Genomic DNA, 27,561 nt, shown 5'->3' on the forward strand with positions numbered 1-27,561 from the left:
TTTATATTATTGCCTCAGAAACGTTGTAATTATCATTTTGTTCAAAGGTAGAAGAGGATCTGTTCAAAGGTACATGACCATAATGTATTGTGAACTAAACGGATATGTTCTTATTATATCCTACAAAAGCTATTGTAATTACGTAGCACGTTTAAAAATCATCCAGAAATGGTACTTCAAATATATGACAAAAATTGTGGGAATAGTGCTGAATACTAGCACCAAACTTTCGAAAACTCTAAAGGTGTTCACAGGTAAAACACCCTAACCTATCACATTATAACATGTATTAAATATATAGATATACTTAGCTGGGATGGATATTACCATTTCACTTTGACGGAACAACGTAGGGATGAGGAAGTAAGGGAGATGTATAAAAATCAATAAATATAAAAAAGTGACCATGTTCGTGAGTTAATAACTCTTGAATCACCCGATCGATTTCAATCAAAGTTTCAACATAGGCGAATTTTGAACCTGGAAATTTGTTGTCTATTATTTTATTTTGATGTTAAAACTTAGAGCGAGAGGGAGAGAGAAAGAGAGAAAATATATGAAAATGAAAAACAAACTTAATAATTCTTGAACCTCCCGACCGATATCTATCAAACTTTCCACATATATAAGATCCGGATCTGGGATGTTTTCGTCATTTTCCTGTGACAGCACAATGTAGGGGAGAGAAACGGGGGACATATATGTAAAAAAAATCAATCAAACTTTCAACATACATGACATTCCGGTCTGGGATAATTTTTATCATTTAACAAAATGATTTGAACATTTGAGTATTTGAAAATGACCGATATTAATATCGTACCTATAGTTTTCCTGGTCGCTGAAATGAACAATGATACTTCCAACGCAGTGCCCCGCAACATAGAGAGGGGAAAGAGATATATAAAAATCACTGAAAATGACCAATAAATTAGTTAACTTAAAAAATAATCCAGTGACCTGAAACACTAGTTTCCAATCAATATGAGTATCTGTCCAATGCCGTGCCGTGAAAAATCAGGGCCCGAGGCGAGAGCATACGGCAGCGCCTCCGTACATATGAGTTGTCAATTTAAAGTTTACTTCCCTGGACTATTCTTTCTGCATAATACTTTACTATTTTATCGTGACTGAAATCAGAAAGTTTCAGCATTATTACACTGGAATCGTAAAAGTGTGTAATTACTGAATTCACTGCAGCTCCATTTTTCCTTATCCCCGAACAGTGATGTTTTAGAGTAGTAGCTTAAGCGTTAGATTCATAATGTTGGCGACACGAGTTCGATACCGTCTGTGGCAATTCAGCAAATTTTTGTAATTTGCAATACGGATACTTCTGATGTGTACTAACATGAAAAATATTCAATTTCTGTGGGTCTAGGAGTTGGGACGTCATCCTTCACTGGTGAAATGCCAACAACACAAATTTACGTCATCCGTATCAACTTCATTCGCAACTGTCTGGGAAGTAACGTGTTTGGTCAAGAATTCATGAATACATAAGGGCTAAACTGCTGTAGTATGGGCCTAAAATGAGTTCCAACGAATTGTTCCTATCTGGGCACAAATTGCAAATAGTGATCGAACTTACAACGCTACTCACGGGAATGATCCTATTTAAGATGTCCCCTCTTCTTTCTACTTACAAAAGGGCGAAACAAAATGCATTACTGTTATTAGCTAACAAATACTTATATTCCATTTCTTGTTGTCATGAAATGATAAATGTATTTGTAAATAGATAAACGTAATAATATTATTGATTTCATGTGTAAATGTAAGAAACATCTGACATACTGTATATCTTTTCTGTTCCCATGAATACCTTCGACTATGTTACTTTTTCTTTCCTTCTGTGGTAATAATAATAATAATAATAATAATAATAATAATAATAATAATAATAATAACAATAATCATAAGGCATAATATAATTATAGTATCAATTACATAAACATTATCTTCCCATTCAGAAAAACTAATAATTGCTACGACGGGATTTGAATCCAGGTTGCCGCTATGGGAGTTTCCTGCTTTCACAATTTTTTAAACAAATCGCCCCAACCGATGTATTGTAAGCCACTGGCAGCTCATGTCTTTTGGACGTATTCCGAACACTACAAGGACACGAACACAGACATACTGAGGACAGTTAAAATTCTGACCTTGCTCTTCAGAGGAATTGGAACCCCTAATGCATTGCACCTCATGATCAGAAGCCGAACGCTCGAGATCACTCGGCTGGTGCCACCGGTTCAATTTGCCGCAAATTCCTCATATGAATATCAGAAAATAAACTTCTAGTTATGGATCATAAACATAGAGCTGTCTATTTCTACACGTGTTGATACAATTCAAAGAATCGGAAAATAATTTATTTCGTCTTTTCTTCTTTATAAATTAGAAGTTATGGTAAAGACGAAGTGTAATGTAAATCGGGACAATCCCTGAAAGCGATGAAAAGCACCAAAACTTAGATTTTTTCTGGAATGGGAGCAAGTATTAATAAGCTCATTTGGGCCCCGCAGAAAAGGTTGTTTTTCTAATAATTGAGCAGCCTATTTCCAATTTTCTCTTAATCTTAATGGCCCCTTGAAGCCTTTGGGACCTGCCGCACGGCAAGGTCTGTGGTTCCATTAGTTACTCCCTGGGCTCATTGCATACATGAATAAATAATTAAGAGGACAATATTGATAAATGTCGAAGCCATACGAAAAAAATTATTTATAGAGCCCCTAATAGTAGACATTTTTTTTACTGAAATGGGTCCACCACTCTTTCGTTCTATTTACCTTTTGCGTGCTGTTTGTTTATATAATGTAGCGACCCCATTTGATGCTTAATTTCTAATTTCATGTTAGTATCATATATGAAGTAAGAAAATTTATTATCAAAATGGGCCCCCTCGAACGACGGGGAGTTTTCTTGGGCCAGTTGCCCCCTGACCCCCAGAAGTTACTGCTCTGCCGATGGCGTAGTCTCAACTTCAAGAACGTTTCGTGATGTTCCTCTCATTGAGGAACGTCTGTATAACTTATTTTTGAGTTAAACAAGGAAATCTCGAGTAAGTCATTAAGACACTCACAGAAGTTGCTTATATTTTCTTGTTTATATTTTTATTTATAATTTGTTTATATTTGTTTGTTTTTGTTATATTGAGTATCTTGTTTATATTTTGCCATGAAACGATTCTAACTAGGTAATAGTTTTGGTGGATAAGTGGCGCGGTGGGTGAGTGGTCACAGTTCGCATCAAGCCGCCGTCGAAACAATACGGATACCCTGGTGCTTACACAGTGTACTATAGCCTATAGTATAGTGGACCATGTATATGTTAGGTGTATTTCATTGCTTTCATTTCTATATCGAAGCAATTCTACTGAATTAGGAGTTATACTCTGTACTCTAAATTACTGCTGTTTGTGCGTAGTGTCAGTGTATCAGTGCAGAAGTGAATACGGAATATAAAAAAGATCTTCAATTTAAACTGGAATTTGACAAGAAGTTTCGTGCAGTTCGACCAGTTCCCTGGAAATCTACCATTGGATGAACTTCACTTTCCAAGGTATTTTTGATCACATCAATGCCATGCAGTTAAATAGTGAAAATTTTTATTTTGCTGAAATTCAAAATGCAACAAGAATACGATAACTTTGCAGCTCTTGCCCCTAGTGAGGTCCCATTCATTCATTCAAATAAGGAAGTGAGTTTATTCAGAATCATTTCTGCCGCAGATCCAACCACCCTGCTTCGTGTGTTTGAGTTCCCTATCGAGGCACTGAATAACTTATTGAGTGAGTCTCATAGTGCATATGGTTCAGTGATTAAACTTGAAGATCAGCAATGCTCCCCTCCTTATCCACCTGGTTTCAAAACTGGAACTCGCCATGTACACATTAAACTGACATCTCATGTGTCTTCCCGACTTCTAGTACATGGTTATAAAGTAGGAGTATCATATAGTGGTCAACCGATTGCATGTTTTCGCTGCCACAGCTCTATGCACACAGTAGCGAACTGTAGACTGAAACAGGGGCTTAACCCCGGGGTGAGCGAGTATAATCCCGACCACTTCCTCGTCCATTCCTCGTATGAGGAAAAGTGACTCCTATGACATACTTCAAATTAGCCCCACAGGTCATTTCTACGAAATCTGGTGACCAAGATGATGATCTTGAGTATCGACCCTCGGTACAAGACCCAGAAGAGTTCCCTGCGCTTACAATCAAGTCAATTGAGAAAGCGAACGAAGTTACCAAACTTCCAAGTAAACGATTGCCTTTATCGACTACATTGGAGGCCTCCGCCATACGAGTTGAGCAGCATATCCCCTCACACACCATGGAGGTTGAATCCAACCCATCACCAGTTCAGGATAGGAAAGTCCCGCAAGATACACAGGAAGAGAATCTTGAATCCCTTGAAAGCGATTTTCTCCAGCATCAGACAAAAGAGCTTCAGTTAAGCGATGTTATTTCTAAACAAAAAATACGAAAATTATCCCGGAAGGAAGAACGGACTTCTAACTTGGAAATCAACCAAGTATCTCTGTCTTCCTAACGTGATCCACGTATTCACCCAAAACAGGTGTTCGACACAGATACATAAGGTATTGGACTTCAAGGTCAATGGATACGAAACCACGCCAAGTAGTGCTGTGTGTGAATCCTTTTTGTTCTTTCTCTTCGTCACGTGTATACAATACAAGTGCCCTCCGATTCTAATAGAGCAACTGTGCTGATTGGACTCGCGCTAAATATCACTTCTAACACCACCTTGATTGTTAGTTGTGTTTAGATCTACCATCGACGTATGTGTATCCTTTTACCTGAAGTGCCTAGCCTATACATTTACATCTATAATGGATTTTTTAAGTTATTTTTTGCTTCCACTCTCAGTTTTAAGACTCACATTAAACTTTAGTAGAACGAACTTACATAGATCTCGACACTGCACGGAAGTGTTATACTACGAAATTTTCCTCTATATGACTGTAATAAACTCTTTATCCTTTCTCACAGTAAATTTAAATCGCGTAAGTTGTGACAATAAAAAAGCGTATTTAAAACAATTTCTGACATGCCATAATCCGGATATAGTTTGTGCAAGAACTTATACATGATTCATTTAACAATATGCTGGACTATTATATGTTGGTAAATCTAGGACCCAGCACTGGAGTAGGGATGTTTATTAGAAGAGGATTGGGTCATACCAATCTTACTCTCCCCTGACGGACGTGTTATTCATTGTGTCATACAGGGGCACCTGGTTGGTGGATTATACACTCCTTCTGGGTATACAGCTAAGAAGGAACGGGCTGAGGTTTATGACAAAAGTTTGCCAGAATTCCTGTCTCCTCATATTTCTCGTATGGTAATCATGGCTGATTGGAATAACACTGTGACCAGCGCAGATTCAATTCCTCCAACCCCCCTCTTGACCCGCAATTTTGGAATTTTTGCGGGCTTTTCACTTAAGGGATGTAGTCATTGTTTCCAATTCACTGAGGATCTATACTCATTGTACCTCACATTCGAAAAGTAGGATTGACAAAATATATGTCACTCCTGACTTGTTTCACACTATGATTGACGTAGAGACTATTATATCATCTTTCACTGCTCGTGCAGCGCTCAAGATCCGCATAAAAACAGATCAACCCCTGTCTGCCCACAGCAGGAGAGGATACAGGAGAGGAATACATCATTACTTCATCACGACGGTTAATGCGAGGAACTGGCACAACAATATTTCTATTGCCACTTGTATTGTTATTCCTACTGGCACTTGTATTTTACCAATATTCCTATTGGAACTGGCGCAACAATATTTTCCAGATCTCGCCTCTTGGTGGAAAACATTTCTTAAACCTAAGATCCCTCTGTTCTTCCAAGACAAAGGACGCGAAACGCGACGCGATCGGCAGACGATGTTTGAATTCTTCTATCAGGCATTACGTCAGGAATAGTGTGCGGCCCGCTCACTACAGAATAAACGCACCTTGCAACAGCTCAAACTACGACTACAAAATCTCTAGGCTCCCACACTCATGCCTTATTTCATTAATGAGACCACATATTATAGGCTTGCCCAGGAAACTGTCACTATTTACGAAATTTTACGTCTGTTGCACCGACGGAAACAGCTACAATAGTATCTTTCTGCCTCCTGAATAGTGATATCGCTAGTGATTCGATTAAGATCCTAAACGCTTTTCGAGAGTATTACTATAAATTTGTTCAACCCCGACCTTCTGACACCAATGTTACAACTCAGTTTTTGTCGATTAGTCCCAAACTGATTACGCAGGTGGTCACAGTGTTATTCCAATCAGCCATGATTACCATACGAGAAATATGAGGAGACAGGAATTCTGGCAAACTTTTGTCATAAACCTCAGCCCGTTCCTTCTTAGCTGTATACCCAGAAGGAGTGTATAATCCAAGAGGGTCGTGATCTCATGCGCCCCATAACTTCCCAGGAAATATGGATGGCCCTCCAGGCAACAAAACGAAGGGGCGCGCCAGGATATGAAGGTCTGCCGTACGCGTTCTATAAACAATACTGGACCTTTCTCTCAGATACCCTAGTCAAGTTGTTTAATACATATTTAACGGGAGGCAAAATCTGCGGTAACGTCGGAATCACAATATTCACCCCGAAATCCGCCAATTCCCAGACTTACAGGAGTACAGATACTGACCCATCACTTTACTGCCTACCGATTTGAAACTGTTCACAAAAATTATGACGGCACGTTTAAAACCCATATTACAAAAGTATATTAGTCGATACCAGGCAGCCACCCACCCCAAATATAACATCTATTATGTGTTACATTCGATATGGGATTTTATAGCGTACGTACAAACTCGGCGCATTAATGAGGGGTCCTTGGCATCGATTTTTCTTCCGCATATGACTGCTTTAATCGCTGGTACTTCTTCAATCTTTAGACGCCTGGCGATTTCCGCCTGCATTTCAACAAATCATAAGTCAACTCTACCAATCGGCCCCAATGTCGAGTTCAGATCAATGGTAATCTTTCCGAACCATTTGCTCTGTAAAGTGGATTAAGGCAACTACATAGTATCTCGACGAGCCTCTTTGTGAAAGTTCTACATACCTATCTCCGGGCCCTGGCTCAGATTACCTTTCCCGGTATACTGGAATATCATTAATTACACGCCTTCGGATTTGCGGATGACGTGAACTTAATTGAAACTGAGCCCGAAGATATGCTAACCGCCATCCGCATAACTCACGATTTCACCCAGTGCTCCTGCTTGGCATACAATAAACACAAGACCAAACTCCTGTCATTTCACGAATTATCTCTACCCTCCTTGCCTGATTCACGTACCCACATTCCAATGGTTGATGCTTTAACAGTAATCGGCATAACTTTTCATACCGATGCAAGAAAACAAATGCATGCTTTCTGGCGTCCTATCGTTAATCAGATTAAGCAGATGGTTTACTTACAATGGGTCCACGGTCTGCATTTAATACATCAGATTCAATATCTCAACCAGTTCGTTGCTCCTAAACTTTGGTACTACGCGCTCCCCATTCCCCTTCCTTCTGTTTACGCTCGCCAAATTGAATCTGTATTTATGTGTTTTCTTTGGCGGGGCTACTTCTTCCGCCTTGGCACGACACTATTTATCTTGCTCGCACCGAAGGGGACCTTGGACTCGTAAACATTCGCCTTAAAAGTCAAGTATTATACATGCTAGATGCGTATCAAGATGTTGAGCCCCACATGTATAACGATAACTCGTTCTTATTCACATTAATATTGAGCCATTCAAAACACATAAATTACCTTTCCTACACTTATTTTAATAAATATGATAGAGAAGTGTACAGTTTACTTCTACATAAACATTTTAAGATGTCTTCTTAACTCACACAATAACACTATTTCCTGTTGTCATGACAACGACATCGATATTAGATTACATAAAACATTTGAATAGTCTTTTCATATATTAACATTATAACAATATTATTTCTTTTTCTTTTTCTTGTTCATTTAGCAGGATCTGAATAGTATAAAATTAAAATATATTATAGCCCAAGTAAATAATAATTGTTACAATTAGAAATATACAACATACCGTTGTATACACCACTCCAAAAGTGCATTACCACCTGCTATTCTCCTTTTCCTGCAATAGCAGGCAACCCGAAAAGCTCGGCGCTTCGGTTGGTTGCGAATTCGAAAGGCGTTGGACCAAACCTCAATTTTGTAACAAATATATCAGTGTGGCAACCTGCAAATAAGAGAATAAAACAAATCTTTAAGAATGACAATTTTATTATTATAGTGACGGAGTTGGATGACATCAAAAGTTACAAAATGTTCTTACTTAAGCAGTTGAAACAAGATGAATGGCAAGAAACAAATATCAGAGGAAACCATTTCTCTCCTTCGCCCCCAAAAAAGAATCTCATAAAAAAGAGTTATATAATGCAAAGGTTTAATATAAAAGCCCCAATCTAAATTTTAAAAGTTGACACCCGAAAGGCAAGAACTACTTAACCGAAATGAGTGAAATTGTGCACAGATATTGCAAACGTAAAATGAAGGAATATGGGTTTCGTATTTTAATGAATAAACGGTTGGGTGGAGCATGGCCCCCTCCAAACATTTGATCACGAAACATCAAAAGTCCTGGTAGCAGTATGTCAAATATGTGTAAAGAACATGAAGAATTACAGCGAAACTTTACGTATGGACAATAGGAAAAAACAAACGAATAGTTTTTTTTTTATTTTCTGCAGAAAACGGTTTTAGGGGGCAAAAGCCCCAACCCAAAATGTTGAAAGTTGACTCCCAAAAGGCAAAAACAAGAACCAAAGTGAATTAAATTGTGCACAGATATTGTAGATGTAAAATAACAAAAAAAAAAAAACGGGTTTCGTATACTCCTGCAAAAAGAGGGTTGGGTGGGCAAAGATCCCTCCAAACCTTTGATCATGAAATATCGAAAGTACTAGTAACAGTATGTCAGATGTGTGTAAAGCACATGAAGACTTGCAACGAAACTTTGTGTATGGACAATACGCAAAAAATAAACATATACTGTTTGTTATTTTCTAAAATAAAACTGTTTCAGGGGAGCCCCTACCCAAATTTTTGAATGTTGACGCCCGAAAGGCAGAAAGAAATGAACCAAAGTGAATGAAGTGGTGCACAGATAATGTAGACATAAAATGAGGGAATATGGGTTTAGTATATTCCTGCGAAAAAAGGGTTGTTTGGGGCACCGACCCCACCAAACCTTGATCACGAAATATCGAAAGTGCTAGTAACAGCATGTCAGATGTGTGTGTAAAGGACATGAAGAATTGCAACATAACTTTGTGTATGGACAATACGCCAAAAATAAATGAATACTGTTGTTTTTATTTTCTGCGGAAAAACGGTTTTAGGGGGCAAAAGAGCCCACCCCAAAATTTTTAAAGTTGACTCCCAAAAAGTAAGAAGAAGTGAACCAAAGTGAATGAAATTTTGCACAGATATTGCAGATATAAACTTAGGGAATACGAGTTTCGTATCTTCCTGTAAGAAACAGTTAGGTGGGGAAGGGACCCCTTAAACCATTGATCACGAAATATCAAAAGTGCTAGTATGTCGAATGTTGGTAAAGGACATGAAGAATTTGAACGAAACATTTTTTATGAAAAATACGCAAAACATAAACGAATACACGTTTTTTATTTTCTGTAGATAAATAGTTTTAGGGGACAAAAGCTCCCACTCAAAAATTTGAAAGTTGACGCAAGAAAGACAAAAAGAAATGGATCGAAATGAATTAAATATGCACAAGTATTGTAGAGGTAAGATGAGGGAATATGTGTTTCGTATTCTTCCTGAAAGAAAAAAAACTGTTGAGTGGACCAAGACTTTGAGGGGCTAGAGGGGAGGACAAAAGCGAATGAAATTGTATGCAGATATTGGGTGTGTAAACTATGGCCATTCGTGTTTCGCATGTGTCGTGTTTCCATCCGATTTCTTTAAATTTTTCAGGTCAACTACAATCACAAACAGTATAGCGTTTTTTATAGTATTTCAGAAGGCACTTTTAACCCTTAGAATGTTTTTGCGCATAAAGAAAAATACGTGTCGATTTATTTCCAGTTTGCTCTTGATCTGCCAAATTTGAAGCAAAACGGATAGGAACACTTGAAAAACACGAAAGGGTTTATTTTACATAGGGTGTATATAATATCTACACACAATTTCATTGGTTCGGTCCAGTCCTTCCTGCGCTATTACGGAAATATTTACTTTTTTTCGGATGGGGCCTAGGCCCCAACAGTGTTTTTCCACTGAAGGTGAAACACGTTTCATTTATTGTTTTGGAATATACAAAGTTTCGTTGCAATTCGAAATATTTTTAGGAACGTCTGACATGCTTATTTTCAATTTTGATATTTAGTAATCAACGGTTTAGAAGGACCGTGCCTCAGTCAACCGCTTTTTTTTTTCAGGATAATACGAAACCAAATTATTTCATTTTACGTCTACAACATTTGTGTACAATGTAATTCAATTCGATGCAGTTCTTCTTGCCTTTAGGGCTTCAAATTTCATAATTTTGGGTGTGGCTATTGCCCCCTTAAAACCATTTTTCCGCAGAATAAGAACCCGTATTCGTTTTTCTTTGCGTATTGTCCCTACACAATGTGTAGTTCCAATTCTTCATGTCCTTCAACCACTTGTGACATACCGTTATTAGCACTTTTGATATTTTACGATCAAAGTTTTGGAGGGGTCTGTGTATCATCTAAACTGGTTTCTTTTTTTTTTCAGGACAATAAGAAACCCTTATTCCCTAATTTTATGTCTACAGTATCTATGCACAATTTCATTCACTTCAGTTCACTTCCTCTGGCCATTCGGCCTCAATTTTCATAATTTTGGGTGGGAGCTTTTGCCACTAAAACCTTTTTTCCACAGAAAATAGAAAACCCGTATTCGTATATTTTTCCATACTATCCCTACACAATGTGTCGTTCCAATTTTTCATGTCCTTCAAGTACTTCTGACATACTGTTATTAGCACTTTTGATATTTCACGATCAAAGTTTTGGAGGGGTCTGTGTCCCACCTAAACGGTTTTCTTTTTTTCAAGAAAATAAAGAACCTGTATTCCTTCGTTTTATGTCTACAATATCTGTGCACAATTTCATTGACTTCGTTTGATTCCTCTGGCCTTTGGGACCTCAATTTTAAAAAAAATTGGGTGGGGGCTTTTGAGCCCCTAAAACCGTTTTTCCGCAGAATATAAAAAACCCGTATTCCTTTATTTTTGCGTATTGTTCTTACACAAAGTTTCGCTGCAATTCTTCATGTCCTTTACACACATGTGACATACTGTTACTAGCACAATCAATATTTCCTGATGAAAGTTTTGGAGGGTCCCGTGCCCCACCTAACCGTCTTTTTAAGGTAAATACGAAGGTAATTTTGTTTGCAATATGTGTGTAAAATTTCGTTTACTTCTGTTCAATTTCTTTGCCTTTCGTGTCTCAACTTTCAAAATTTTGCGTTGGGGCTTTTGCCCCCTAAAACTGTTTTTCCGCAGAAAATAAAAGATACGTATTCGTTTGTTTCATGTGTAATATCTAGCTGCAAAATTTTATCAAAATCGAAGTGTTACACATCGGAAGTGTAACTTGTTAGTAACTAATATTTCTTTAAAATTTTGGAGGCGTGGTGGCTCAGTGGTAGAGCGTTCACTTCCGGTACTTGGGATCCCATGTTCGATCCCAGCTCGCGCCGTGTGGACTTTGTGGGTTTTCTCGGGGTTCTCTCACTTCACTCATCTCTCATCATCACCGTCTCCTTTAGCCTAACCGGCATAAACGTGGGACGTAAAACTTAAAGATGCCATTTGATTTTTTTTCTTTAAAATTTTATGAACAAATAGTCGGAATTAAAGATTATATAAGCGAAAAATTGAGATCTATTGCAAGTTTCGTCTCCTTTCAACATTGAAGGGAATGACGGCACAGGTATTTGGATTCAAGGTAGACATGAAATTTGAAACTGAGATTTCACTATATTTCTCTCATCATTTTAGTGCACACTGTAGAGTTCTTAAATGCTAATTATGTCAGGATTTTGCATGCAAATTAAGTTACAACATAATAATTGCTAGAAAACCCGAATTGGCAATGCGAATTTAAGATTAGTCGATACTTTAGATAGCATGGAAAAAAGGTGAAGAGCGTAACCTAAGTGTGTGGCCAAGTAGGTTACGTGGTGATTAAATAAATTGCATGTCTTCTACTCGCCAGAGTCCACCTCAACCGTTTCATTTTGTTTTAAAAAAAACACTTTTATCATAAGTTACATTAGCATACAGTACATGAGTGACAATTTATATTAAGATAGAATATACTATGAGTTTTAATAGAAAAAGTGCAGACACTCGATAATTATTACGTAGTACGACTTCAATGGATTCAGTGCTTGGTCGTGCCGTGTGTGAAGTTGTGAAATAATTATCGCCCTTCCCTTGACGCTCTGGTATACACTGGATAAAATGGGTTTCAATCCTACTTTATTTATACTGGATAAAGTTGGAAACTATGCTTTAGTCCCTACCTTGATCATATCCTGGTTCGGCGGCTAGGTTTCCGAGACGAGACGTCTCTTGAAATGCCTCGTCTCGTCTCATGTCTCAAAAATGCAAACACAGTTTTTGAAATTGTTTAAAAATTTATAAACTCGGAATAAATTATTGCCTTCGAAAGTATTCCAGCGTTTATTATTTTAAATGAGGACTATCCTAAAAGCAAGGAATACCTAAAGTTATTTTTAAAAATGATTCTTACAAACAGCTTTCATTTCCATTTTCCAATCGATTCAAGTTTAAATATTTTGTGATAGTCTTCCAGATTCAAGCAAAATTTTAAACCATTCATCGAGATCAGTGTTTCAGAAGATTTCATTCCGAGGGTTGGTGGTTATATGTATGTATAAAAATCCTTTATAGAAATACAAGTTCTCTTAATACCAGTTTCATCAGTGACTAACCATTGTTTCATGAGTTTTCTCGTTCCGAACAAAGACACAAACGTGTCAACCTTTTTCTGTCTGAGTTTGAAAGGATGCTGGTTTGATAATAAAATTTAATTTCTTTTAATTGTTTTATGATGTTATTCGAACCAAAGCCATTTTTGGAATCGGAAAGTCACATAGTTTGCATTTCTTAATAATTTATTTCATACACACTACAGATAGAACTACTTATAGCATTTTAATTACACAACACATAGTTCTTTGACATAGAAGGAAATCTTTGGTTATAGCAACATCCAGTATTACCAATGGGCATTTCCCTCATCTGCCTTGTAATTCGCACACCGTCAACAGATATAGAACATCGTTGAACATTTCTGGAATCACTTCATCACACTCCTGGCCTTGTGACATGGTGCATTTTCTTGTCGAAAAATGCCACTACCGTTGGGAAACATGGTTGTCATGAAGGGGTGTACGTAGTCTGCAAACAGTGTGCGATACTCCTCGGCCGTCATTGTGCCTTGCTCGAGCTCCACTAGACACATGGATGCTCACGTGAATGTTCCCCAGAGCATTATTATTATTATTATTATTATTATTATTATTATTATTATTATTATTATTATTATTATTATTATTATTATTATTATTATTATTATTATTTTCATTATTATTATTATAGCAATAGCTATATGGAGCAATTATCTCGTCCAACTTGGTTAATACACTCCATTCATCAACGGGTAGTTGTAGAAATGAGTCTTTTACAACAGGAGTTGTTAGTTCAATCGGTAGAGCGCTGACTCATGGGTTCAAGGGTTGTGAGTTCGAAACTAGTCGATTCAAAAGATTTTTTCTCATTTAATCCTTCAGATGGAAATGTTTCAGTGGCGGCCGGTGGATTGTGGTTTCGGGTGTTGCAATACGAACGATACGAGACAGAAAATACAAAGTGGACTCTTTGACTAATCAGCATAATTTTAGATGCAAATGCTATGTGACATGTGAAATTAAATAAAATTTGTTTTTAAAAAATAAAAAATGCAGATCATTTTATCCGATTAATCACCTTAATTAATTAGTAAGTTCATTCTCCTCTCTTTGATTGGAGATCTGTCTAATACATGCTGATTGATCTGTATAATACATGCTGGCTGAACTCTGGTATTCTTATTGTCAGGTCTTTTTTATGGAAAGCATAACCAATGGTGATAACCTTTCTTCGGACATTCAATTCCTTGAAAGTGTCAATTCTTTTTCATGTAGAAAAATACTTTTCGTCTTTTGCTGACGCCATAGGTATAGTTAATATTAATTTCAGAAGATTTGTAGATTCATTAAATATTTCTTCTGGATTATTGCGAACGATTCATTCTAGCAAACTCAGTCCCTGACAGTGATACGAATTCCTGTTCAGCGTTGACTAAGAGAGTTCGTAACAGAGATTAGCGTTATAAAAAATGCTCACTTTATTCACAGTTTATCCAGTAAAATTTAGAATGTATCTAGTGCAAAAAACATTACTGCCATAAAACATCCTTAAATTCAAACTGGATTTTTTTCGAACACTCTCCTGAATTATCCTTTGCTTGTTTTGTCTAAGCCTTAATTGCAAGTTTTTCCTCAGTTCAAAGCTGGCCAATGCTTTTTGTAAGTTATTTACAAAAGTCACGGTATACAATTCATTCAGAATTTGTAGGTTATTTACAGAATTAAAACGCAGACAATAAAATTAAATCTAATAATTGAAAACCAAAACAGTTGATACAAAAGACGTACTGGTATATGAATCCGAATGCCACATATTCATACATCAACACACACAGATGTACGTCAAAGAAAAAAACTACATTCCTAATCATCCGTCTTGGTTGTTACGCAATGCACGATGAACACAATATACGTCCACATGAGGCGAAACAATGCTTATCAATGTCATATGCTCTGGAAACGAAACCTCGAAACCTGACAGATTTAGGATCAGCATATATACCTAACAGAAGATAAAAGTCGAAGAAGGTCAAAACAAAGAGCACTGCCAGTTCTACACCCAGAAATGTGTGTTGGGAGGGGTTCGATACGTCTATGCAATATATGCCTTTCTTATTCTGCATTCGAAAAGACGATAAGTAATTCTTAATTATTGTCACCTATATTCTTAGCAAAAACATGATACATTGATTGTTTTTAAGAAAAGAGAGAGTACAAGATGAGGCATAAAATAAAATATTTAGCCTACATCAACCGTTTCTCTGTTAAACAAGTATAGTTCGTTAGGAAAGTCTACAAATGTTAGTCAAGTTTCGAAATTTTTGGGAGGTCCGGACCCGGTGGACTCCCTCGTGGCTACTCCCCTGAGCATTGCTAACTAGTCCCAAATTCAATGTGGCGTTCCCCATCATACAGTTTTATGTTGAAATTATCAAGAGTATAGAATATACTTATTTTATAAAAGAAACATGTATATACTAAAATACTATCCACAGAGGGAGGGGGCGATTATACATACTGACTTATTAATATTTGAATCACAAATTACTGTGGAAGAAACCTTCATTATCAATATAAGCTAAGTATTAACTTGTAAATGCGGGTCTACTTTCATTTGTTTCCTGCTCTACTAGATATTTTCTTTCCTTATTTTGTAATTCTGCAATCACCTTTTTAATTGTCATTATATTGATTTGCTTCAGTATGGACCTGTAATTTAAAAATATGAATGCATAAAAACAAATTCCATTTGTTAATTGCTAGTGAAATAAAATTCAGAAATCTTATTTAGCGTGAAAAACCTTCTCGTTCACTGGAAACCGTGCTGTGTTGCAGAAACACTGCAACGACCAGTCCCTTTAACTTTTGAGATAGGGGAAAGGAGACTTAACATTCGCTCCAATTGCCGCGCTGAAGGAATCTGGTCGTTGTATGCTCGCTGCAACACAATATAAATTAGAAACTGTGACGGATTATTTTTCTCTTTTTAAAACGTATTAACGAAACGGAGAGTTACAGAAGTAAACAAATATGTTATTCAAAGTGTATATATGCGAATATTAAAAAGTATTTTTTCTATTCTTTACTACTACTAATAATATATTTTCTTGAAATACTTCGGTTGTTGGGCAACACTGCAACACTAACATTATCTGCCACAGAAATGTTTCTCTATTCACTTTTATCTCGTAATTCTTAATAGAGATGTTCAGATGTGAAAAAATTATAGTAGAATATAAGAAAAGAAAGATAAATTACGTTATATCTTTTGCAATTTTTAACTATATTTTCACCTATCTAGGACGTTTCTGAAAGTTCAGACTTCTATATCTCCTTTTCGCTCTCTTATGTGTCCTTTAACTACGTAATTCCTACACTTGTTTCATAAGTCACATATACCTATATTATAGATGTATTTCTTTCTCTTCTCTCTTCATCATGTCTGGAGATAAATGATTTGACAACACGTTACAGACACGATTAAAAAAAACAATACGATCTACGATATAAGTGATACATGTTGTGATGTTTAACTTAACATATAAAACAATAAATAGAAAAGCTGAGAATACGAATCTTTACAGAGATGATAGTGCACTGATGCTTCAAATCTGTGTCTTTACTCCCTACACCTATGTTAATTCCCTAGTCAAAATAAAAACTCTTCAAAATTAACCACAAATTCTTATACAACTATCCCTTTCTTGGAGCAACGCGCGGTCACATACGCGTCACGGCTCTGTAAAGGTACTTTTGGTGACGAGGATAGAAATAGCATACGTCAGAAGTCCCTAAAGAATATGGAAAATTGCAACGAAACTTCGAATTGGGACTATTTGCAAAACAATAAATGAATCGTGTTTTAATTTTTGCGGAAAAACAGTGTTGGGGTCTAGGCCCCATCCGAAAAAGAAGTTAATAATAGCGAAGGAAGGAGTGGACCGAAGGAAATGATTTTGTGTAGATATTATATAGACCCTATGTAAAATAAGCCCTTTCGTGTTTCTGTAGTGACCCTATCAGTTTTGCTTCAAATTTGGCAGACAAGATCAAACTGGAAATAAATCGACACGTCTGTTTGTTTATGCGCAAAAACATTCTAAGGGTTAAACGTGCCTCCTGAAATACTATAAAATACGCTATACTGATTTTGCGTGTAGTTGATTTGCCTAATTTGAAGAAATCGGATGGAGACACGACACTTGTGACACACGAAAGGCAATGTATTACATATCTAATATCTACATACAATTTAATTCGCTCCGGTTTACTCCTCGTGCCACTCAACGCATCGGTCCACTCAACAGTTTTTTTTTCTTTGAGGAAAATACGAAACATGTATTCCCTCATCTTACCTCTACAATATTTGTGCACATTTCATTCACTTCAGTACACTTCTTTTTACCTTTTGGGGTCAAATTCCAAAATTTTGGTCGGGGGCTTTTGCCCTAAAAAGCGTTTCTTTCCCAAAAATAAAAAAATCGTTTAATTTTTGCCTATTGTTCATACACAAAGTTATGTTGCAATTCTTTATGTCCTCTACACACATCTGACATACTGTTACTAGCACTTTTGATTTCTCGTGATCAAAGGTTTGAAGGGGTCGGTGCCTCACTCAACCGTTTTCTCCAGGAAAACACCAAACCGGTATCCACATTTTACGTCTGCAGTATCTGTGAACAATTTCATCCACTTCGGTTCATTTCTTCTTTCCATTCGGGCGTCAAATTTCAAAATTTTGTGTGGGGGCTTTTGAAACCTAAAACCATTCTTATGCAGAACATAAAAAACTCGTATTCGTTTATTTCTTTTCGTATTGTCCATACGCAAAGCTATGCTGCAATTCTTCATGTCCTTTACACACATCTGACAACTGTTACTAGCCCTTTTGAAATTTCGTGATCAAATGTTTGGAGGGGTCTGTGCCCACCTAACCTTTCTCTCGAGGAAAATACGAAACCCATATATCCTTATTTGATGTTATACAATATCTGTGCAGAATTTCATTCACTTCGGTTCACTTTAATTTGCCTTTCGAACGTCAACTTTCGGAATTTTGGGTGGGAGCTTTTGCCACCTAAAACCGTTTTTCTGTAGAAAATTAAAAAAAACGTATCTGTTAACTTTTTGCGTATTGTCCCTTCACAAAGTTTCTTTGCAATTCTTCATGTCCTTCACAGAATTCTGACGTCATGTTACTAGCACTTTAATATTTCGTGATCAAAAGGTTTGGAGGGATCCGTTCACCAGCCAATCCTTTTTTCTCGGAAAACACGAAATCCCTATCCAGATTTTACGTCTGCAATATCTGCGGACAATTTCATCCCTTGGTTCACTTCCTCTTTGCTAGCCGGGTGTCAACTTTAAAAATTTTGGGTGGGAATTTTTGCAACCTGAAACCGCTTTTACGCAGAACAAAAAATCCGTATTCGTGTATTCTTTGCGTGTTGTCCATACACAAAGTGTCGTTGCAATTCTTCATATCCTTTACACACATCTGACATACTGTTTCTAGCACTATTGATTTTTCGTGATCAAATGTTTGGAGGGGTCCGAGGCCCACACAACCCTTTTCTCCAGGAAAAGACGAAACCCGTATTCCCTCATTTTATCTCCACAATATTTGCGCTGAATTTCATTCACTTCGGTTCACTCCATTTTGCCTTTCGGGCGTCAATTTTCAAAATTTCGGGTAGGAGTTTTTGCCCCTAACCCGTTTTTTCCGCAGAAAATAAGAAAACAGTATTAGTTATTTTTTGCGTATTATACATACGTAAAGTTTCGTTGCAATTCTTCATGTCCTTTAAGCACTTCTGACATACTGTTACCAGCACTTTTGATTTTTCGTGATCAAAGGTTTTGAGGGGTCGGTGCACCACCCAACCATTTTTTTCATTAAAATACGAAACCCACATTCCATCATTTTATGTCTACAGTATCTGTGCATAATTTCGTTCACTTCGATTCATTTGTGTTTGCCTTTTGGTCATCAATTTTCAAAATTTTGGGAGTGGGATGTTGCCCCCTAAAACAGTTTTTCCGCAGAACATAAAAAACCAATATTCGTTTATTTTTTGGGCGTATTGTCCATACACAAAGCTATGTTGCAACTCTTCATGTCCTTTACACACATCTGACATAATGTTACTAACACTTTTGATATTTCTTGATCAAAGGTTTGGAGGGGTTCGTACCCCACCCAACCCTTTTTTCAGGAAAATACGAAACCCGTATACTCATTTTACGTCGACAACATCTGTGAACAATTTAATTGACTTCGATTCACTTGTATTCGCTTTTCGGTCGTCAACTTTCAAAAGTTTTGGTTGTGCCTTTTGCCCCTAAAACTGTTTTTCCGGAGAAAATAAAAAAACGTATTCGCTTATTTTTTGCGTATTGTCCATACATAAAATTTCGTTGCAATTCTTCATGTCCTTTACACACATCTGACATACTGTTACTAGCACGTTTGATATTTCGTGATCAAATGTTTGGAGGGGTCCGTGCCTCACCTAACCGTTTTCTCCATTAAAATTCAAAACCGGTATTCCCTCATTTTAAGTCGGCAATATCTCTGCACAATTTCATTCACTTTTGTTCACTTGTTCTTGCCTTTCTAGTGTCAGCTTTGAAAATTTTGGGATTGGCTTTTATATTAAACCTTTACACTATGTAATATTTTTTCTCTTTTATGAAACTCTTCTTCGGGGATGGAAGGAGAAAATGGTTTCCTCTTATATCTGTTTCTTGCCATTCATCTTGTTTGAACTGCTTAAGTAAGATCATTTTGTAACTTTTGATGTCATCCAACTCCGTCACAATAATATAGCTGTCATTCTTAACAATTTGTTTTATTCTCTTATTTGCAGTTTGCCACACTGATATATTTGCTACAAAATTGAGATTTGGTGCAACGCCTTTCGAATTCGCAACCAACCGAAGCGCCGAGCTTTTTGGGTTGCCAGCTATTGCAGGAAAAGGGGAATTGCAGGTGGTAATGCACTTTTGGAGTCTTGTATACATGGACTATACGCGGGTGTGGATCGAATGTTTCTGGTACGAATACTCTCAACCAAGGAATCTGCCTTTCTGCAGATTTGGCAACTTATGTCCTACATATGTCACTATTTTTGTTCAAGCATGGACATAATCTGGTGAGCTTTCTACCCCTACTACATTTACTCCCCAGACCTTATACCGACAATTGTGGAGGTAAGAAGCATGGAAGTATCTCGATAATCCTTACATTGTCATTTAATAAATAGAAGTCGAAGAAATTTTATCGACTTGTTAAAATATGCATTACATTGAAATAATAATGTATATTTTATAACTGCTGAAATTATATGCCTATATATGAGAAAATTATGAAGGAATTATGAATAAATGAAAAGAAATTATTTTCTAAGAATCTACACATCTAATTATCCTGAAAAGCCCAAATTTTGCTTATTTAGGTCAACATAAAACGGAATTTACACATGGGTTACAGAAATTTATACAGTACAAACTGATTACAATTTCCGATGTTATACAGTGGATTTCTTAAATTTATCGGAACAGGGGCCAAGGTTAAAAAAAATGTTACTAGATACACTGTACCTTATTGGTTACACTTCAATGATAGGGTTGTTTACCGATCCTCTACGGTACAAACTCACATGATTGCCTTCGAAAGAAAGTGCCAACTTATTATTGTCTACTTACATTAAGGCATGTTCACTGGTCACAGCTAGAAATGTTCATCTGGTTGAGCAGAGAAATATAAATAATTGAAGTAGAGTTGTTGATACCGATGTTCACAAGGTAAATGAAGACTAACCATCACCATCTTATTATAACATTTTTATATCCTCATATTACTGGGGTGTAAGTATATTAAAAATCAGAGAGAATTTTACTTCAATGAATTGAAAAATTGCAGGTGAGAAAATTTTATAATGCATGACAAAAGAAGAAACAAATCATATAATTTTGATAGGATGTAGACTGAAACAGCCAACACATCCCGTAACTACGCCTGTGGACACATAGCCTAATTAATCGCTTTCTAAATTATATGAAGAAATGTTCAAAGAATCCAGAATATGTCAGTTCACGGTGGAGTGTGACATAAATTGAGTACATGCGCATTTACAATCTCTACACTTAAATCTTCATCTTCAAATTAACGAATACCTTCCAGGTTCTGTTCTTTTGTAATGGTTATAGTACACATATTTTGAGGAGGTAGAAATGGACGTAGTGTATCCTTGTCTTGAAGAATTAGTCTTTAGATTCATCCCAAGATGGATTTTGAATTTGTCGATCCGTCTCAACGAATAAAATATATGAACATACAAATGAAGCTTCTGAGTTCGACTATCGATGGGAGTACAACATTTTTAATTAATCTGACACTATGAGGCAATATCCAGTACATTAATTTAGTATAATCGTGTGTGGACTCTTGTGTATTGAATAATAAAAATTAAATTTTGCAAAAAAAAAAAAAAATTAAGTAATTATACGTTTGCAAATAAACTTATGACGGAGTTCAATACTTTGGGAGAGGGCGAGCGCCGAAGTAAGGGGAGCGCAAAATACGAGAAAAACAAGGAATCGAGAATAAAAATTACTTTGAGTATATGTATGGAGGCGCTATCATATACTTTCGCCCTGGGCCCTGATTTTTCACGGCACGGCACTGAAGGAGTTGTGGAGTATATTTGGAAAATGGAAAATATAATTAATACTCATGTCTCATTTAACAGTCGGAGTAAAGTATTTTAACTTCGAGCTTGTAACTAATACACTTTGAACTACATGTAGTTCTACTATGATGTATACGGATTTCCCGTATGAAAGGTGACAATAGTGACTAAGCCTTTTGACTACTATTGCCAATTGAGAGCTCGGTTTGATGAAATTATTACGTTTAATTTCAGGTACTATTGTTTGGTACAGCGCATGAAATGTATCGGTATTAACAGTTACAAGAATATTATTGTTGTGTTTGAGTTTGATTACTGTTTTAAATTCTGTATTAAAGACATTGTAAATTATGTTAGATAATAAAATAATTAAGTCACCACGAAGAAACTTCCTTGAATTAGCGTATTTATTAAACGTCAAGGTAAGGGTTGCCGAGATACTTCTATGCTTCTTATTTCCATAATATTGATTAAAATTGTCTTCAGTTCAATACGCTCGGACATTAATTAAGGGAATAGGATCCTCAACTGGAATTTGATGTAATGTTCTGTGGTACAGCTTGTAAGTAAAGATCATCTCTGTCTAATGTAATACATAATAGATGTTTCTCAGCTCTTCGGATCTGTGCGAATGAACCCCTGGTGTGCCATTTTATGAGGGGAGAGAGATTTCCCCACCCCCACCAAATGTTCTTTATTAAATTATATATAATCTATTGCATTCTGGTTCACATACTTAAGAGTTATCAACATTGCTTTTATTTGACATGTACTTCAAGTCAGGCCTGTAGCCAGCCCAAAAATTTAGGGGGAGCCCGGTGGAAGTTAGGGGGGGCCCGATCCAAAAATATTATAGTTCATCACCATATTATAGTTCATTGGCGACCCTACCGTGAAAATTTTAGAGAGGGCCAGTAAAAATTTAGGGGACCCCGCCTCCCTAGACCCCCCTGGATACGGGCCTGCTTCAAGTCCTATAGCAAAATCATGGATGAGTAATGCATTGGCAATGTGCATGGCATGTCTAATGAAAAGTCTTCCTAACTTCTCCTTGAAAATGGTTCTCCTTCAGGTCAAATATTGATTCTATGCATTGATTTTATTTTCCTTTGAAAATTTTAAACCACTCATTTTTTGACTCATAGAGGGCAGGAACGTGTTAAAATACCAAATTTAATTTTTTCTTAAACTCAACAATCTACATCGGATTTTGTTTTGGTAAAAATAACAAGAGGAATAACAAGAATCAATAAAGCAAATACGTTATATACAAATAATTTTGTTAAGCAAAATGTGGCATGAAAAATCCTATTTCCTAATAATATTTTTTTCTATTTTCAACCTCAAGTTAGTAAAATCAGTGTCGAGAATATTCTCCCATTTAATTGGAATATCATTCTTAGTGTTTTCTAAACATTTAAATTTTGAAAGAAATACATATGGACGCATTATATTCGTATTTTAAATTATGAATAACAGTAATAGTTACCAGGTGTATCCATAAGTTTTGGTGAAGAAAACGTTAATTTTCAAGGGAAACATAATTTGTTTTAGACCTATTCGAAATATTGGCCATCGGCTTCTTTGAAGTTGTTGAAGGACTAGCTTCGCCAAGTGAGAGCAGATATTTTACCTCTTCGGGTTTTCAAAATACACCCATTTTTCGTCACCCATCACAATTCGATGCACAAATGATTTTCTTTCATATCATTGAAGAAGCATTTCCCAAGCGACTTTGCGATTTTCCATTTGACTTTCATTCAAATCGTGTGGGACGCATTTACCAAGTTTATAAATTTTCTCCATTACCTGTAAACGTCTGCTGATTGTTTCTTGTGACACTTTTGAGTTTGAGTTGGGTCATTATACAATAATTCCAGCAATTGCTCATCTTCGCACTTTTGAAGTCTACCAGAGCGCTCACTATCTTTAACAGTAAAATCACCACTGTTAAATTGTCGAAAATATGTCTCACATGTTCTAATCGAGGGAGCGTCTTTACCATATGTTTCTACCGGCACATGATGACTTTCAACTGCATTTTCCTTGTGATTAGATAAGAGAAGCATTTCGTGCTGCAAATGTTCTCTATCAGGCACAAACTTCAGCATGATCACTGCACGATACAACAAAGACGCTAGTTTGTGGCGGATTCAACTTATGTGTGTTTGTAGTTTAATGTCAGACAAACAAAATGACGTATGTGTCAAATTACTTCTCTGCGTACTTGTTGCTGGCGAAATCTCTTAGCTAAACCAAAAAAAATATACGTACACTTGGTATAATCATATGATTTGCTTCGAAGTTTAAATTCGCCTTTTGTTAATAGAAGAAAGAATATATTATCCATAATATTATTTACGCTTAAAGAAAAGAAAGTAAGAAGTGACTGTAAAATTTCCCACATCCACACAACACCAAACATTAGTACCGGTTTATTACTAGTGATGTTTATTAAGCAACAGAGGGCAAGAAATATTTAGTTGAAAGTGTAAGCTCGTGTCTTCCTCGAGCCTTATGAACGAGAGGTACATTCTGGGAATAATCGGCTTCTTATATATATAGAACATTTTCTTCTAAAATGAAATTGCAAATATCTGCTGAAACGAGATACGCTTTTCTCTACAGATTCTATTAAGGATTAATAACTTCATTTATAAACCAGTGAAATTGACAAGATAAGCTGTTTTGAATTTTCTTCATTAAAAATATTTTTGAAGAAGTAAATAATCTTTTATTTGATCTGTGTCGTGACTAAAACACAATACCAATCCATTGAAAGGTGGATTCCCGATTTGATTATCCATTTTAAAATATACAGTATGTATCTCAGACAAATGGGTCCTAAAGGATCCACTATCAATTGAGACAGGCCATTCTTGTGTTAAACTTGCATTATGATAGGATTTAGTTTTTCAGCTCTAGGTTATTGGACATAAGGATGTTAAAATTGGAAATTTGAACTATTATACACAGTTACTATTTCCAGAGAAAAATTTGAGAAAAGAGTCAGTGTTTGCAACAGTGAGGATTTCGGATGACATAGGATAAGAGAAATTACGTACAATAAAAACCATTGAAAATCTTATCTCATTTAATTGAATAAGTAAAGTTAATTATTTTAAACTCTGAGATTAGGATTTCCAACATTTATTGAAATATAGCGTTTATATGTAGTTGTAACGCCATCAAAGAAGAAACGATGGTTTGGGGTATAACAGTAACATGTACAGTAATTTCTTGCGACACAAGAATTGAGACTGCCTCTTCTCGGAAAAGTGTCTTAAGAGTGATCGCACTTTGCAAAGTAGGTTTCGTTCTTCTTGGGAAAATTCTCTCTCGACACATTTCTTGGTAATCCGAGTACAAAATGTTGATAATTGGGAAATTTAGCAAACGAACCAATTCTAATCAAATTAAATTAGGCATGTTTCTTGCACAGTAAAATAAAATAAACCATGTTTTGCTATGCTTAGTTATTAGGATAAATACACTAAACATTTTAAAATGAGAGTGCGCGATATTGATAAAAATGGTAACATCTCACACAGACCAATGCTAAAAGAGAAGCTTCGTTTCACATTCTGAAATCATGCAAAATATCCAAAGTACAGGAGAATATTTGATGCTAATGTTGTAAAGCTTCTGCCATTCAACTCGATCGGAATTTTGAGTTTGTTCGTCTGTTCTACGATAACGTTCGTAAAAAACGTTGTTAAAAATTTAAAAACTTTACAACCTTTATTAAAACTTTTCTATTTTTTCTTCTTTTTTTAGAATTAACATTAAAGTTAGGGATTGCAATTTATCACATGTTGTAAGTTTAAACCTATACATCTAACCGATTATTCTATTAGTTCCATAAGTGAAGATCAGATCAAATATACATATCCATATACAGTAAAACCTGCCTTCAACGGACCCTTTATTAAACGGAAAACTGTCTTAAACGGAAATATTTCACGGTCCTATGAATTTTGGAGTGTAAAACGTGTAAAAGTCCCTTCATTAAGCGGAAACTGTGTTATGCGGACAACGGAAAGCAAAATAAACTTTTAACGGAAAATTCAGAGTTCCAGACTACAGCGTTTAGAAAATGTTTTGACATTCTGTGAGAGGGTAAATAGATACATTACATGTCTGCGATAAATTGTTCGTTCTTTTGTTAAATTTTTCTGGGCATTGTTGACCTTCCCCAAGCACTACCCATATTCACCCCCACAATTTGTCCGTAGTCCCCTCACCTTAATCAAGAATGAAACGGAAAGTCGGAAGGAGAAGACGAGGTGGAAGAAGAAGAGGAATACGGTACCGAGTTCGAAAAAGAGTGTAGAATAAAGACGTATCAAGATGATTTCAGAAGTTTAAAGGAACTGCAACAATTTGCCTTACGGAAAAATGACTCTGATTTACTCAGTGTAGTTTCTCAGGCTAAAGTGTGTACGGAAAGTAGAACAGCTAAGCAGCAATGTATACAGAAAACTCTGCTTGACTACTGCAAAAATAAAGAAAGCATGTGCATAGCATATTTTGTATTAATTTTAAACTTTTTGTGTATTAATTCGTAGAAAAAAGAAGCATTGTAATTGAAAAAGGTACGTACAACGTACGTACAATATTTTCTCAGTATGTCCGTTATAAGCATGTATTAAAAAAAGACAGCGTCTACCTCCATTAAGCGGAAACCTGACTTTAACGGAAATTTCTGCGAGTCCCGCTCGATTCCGCTAAAGACAGGTTTCACTGTATATATATATATATATATATATATATATTAGCAAGAATCCAATCCTCTCAGAATGTTTGCTTATGAAATCCTAATCAATGTGACAAAAGAACCCAATATTTTGAGTTGTGCTGTAGAAGATGTGCTGTGCTGTAAGCACTACCAACTTATTTGGAAGCATCCAACAATGGACAACAAACGCTGTGTCTTCATGTCGTATTTAATTGCCTTTCCATCTATCTATCAAAAATGTTATATAATCTCCATGAATAGCTACACTTAACCCTTCCTTACCACAATGTTCTCTTGACGTTTCTCCTTACGATTAATTAATCTGAGCAGTACAGAACTTTCCTCATGATCGGGCGATTCAACTTTTATTTTATGACTTTCATGCATCACATACTTCTGGCATCTTTCATCAAGGAATGTGCTTCTAGCTGACGTATAGCGAAAGTACGTGGTGGAATTAGGAAACAACATTGGCTTACCATGTAACAACATTTTAATTAAGGATATATTCTTAATTGTAAGAGGTTATTGTAAGTTAGAATCGTTAAAAAATTAAGTAGTAGATATTACGTTTCAAGGAATTTAGGGTGAGGTATGGTATAAACCTTAGGAGTTTTTAGTGATTATACGAAGTTATCATAATGGTTGAAACACGCTCGTTTAAAAAAAAAAAACTCTCATTCCTTGATCTCAATCTTGCAGTGGACAAAACTGTTTTTTTGAATGTTTTAAGACACTACGCAGTCCTCATTTCTGAAACTGTTTCATTATCATTTACTTCCACTTATCTTTCGTGGTATTTTGTCGATCTGGCATAACTAATTGTTATATTAATTTTGTATCAATCTCGGTGATTGTAGATTGAGGGAAATCTTCATAATCTGTGAAGATAGGTATCAAAAGTGAGCAAATAAGGAATGAGGATAATTTTGAGGCAAAATACTAAAAGCGTAATGGAGACATTACTTTAGTAACTAGAAAGAGGTACTAGAACCTAAAAGTGTTAAATTATAGATCGAATTTATTGTGCTGTTTTCCTTCTGTCTTCTGTTCAGGAGAATCGACAAGTTTCAGATATCTCCATTCCCCACA

This window comes from Thermobia domestica, chromosome 10, assembly GCF_964235325.1.
Source record: "Thermobia domestica chromosome 10, izTheDome1.hap1.1, whole genome shotgun sequence".
NCBI lineage: Eukaryota > Metazoa > Arthropoda > Insecta > Zygentoma > Lepismatidae > Thermobia > Thermobia domestica.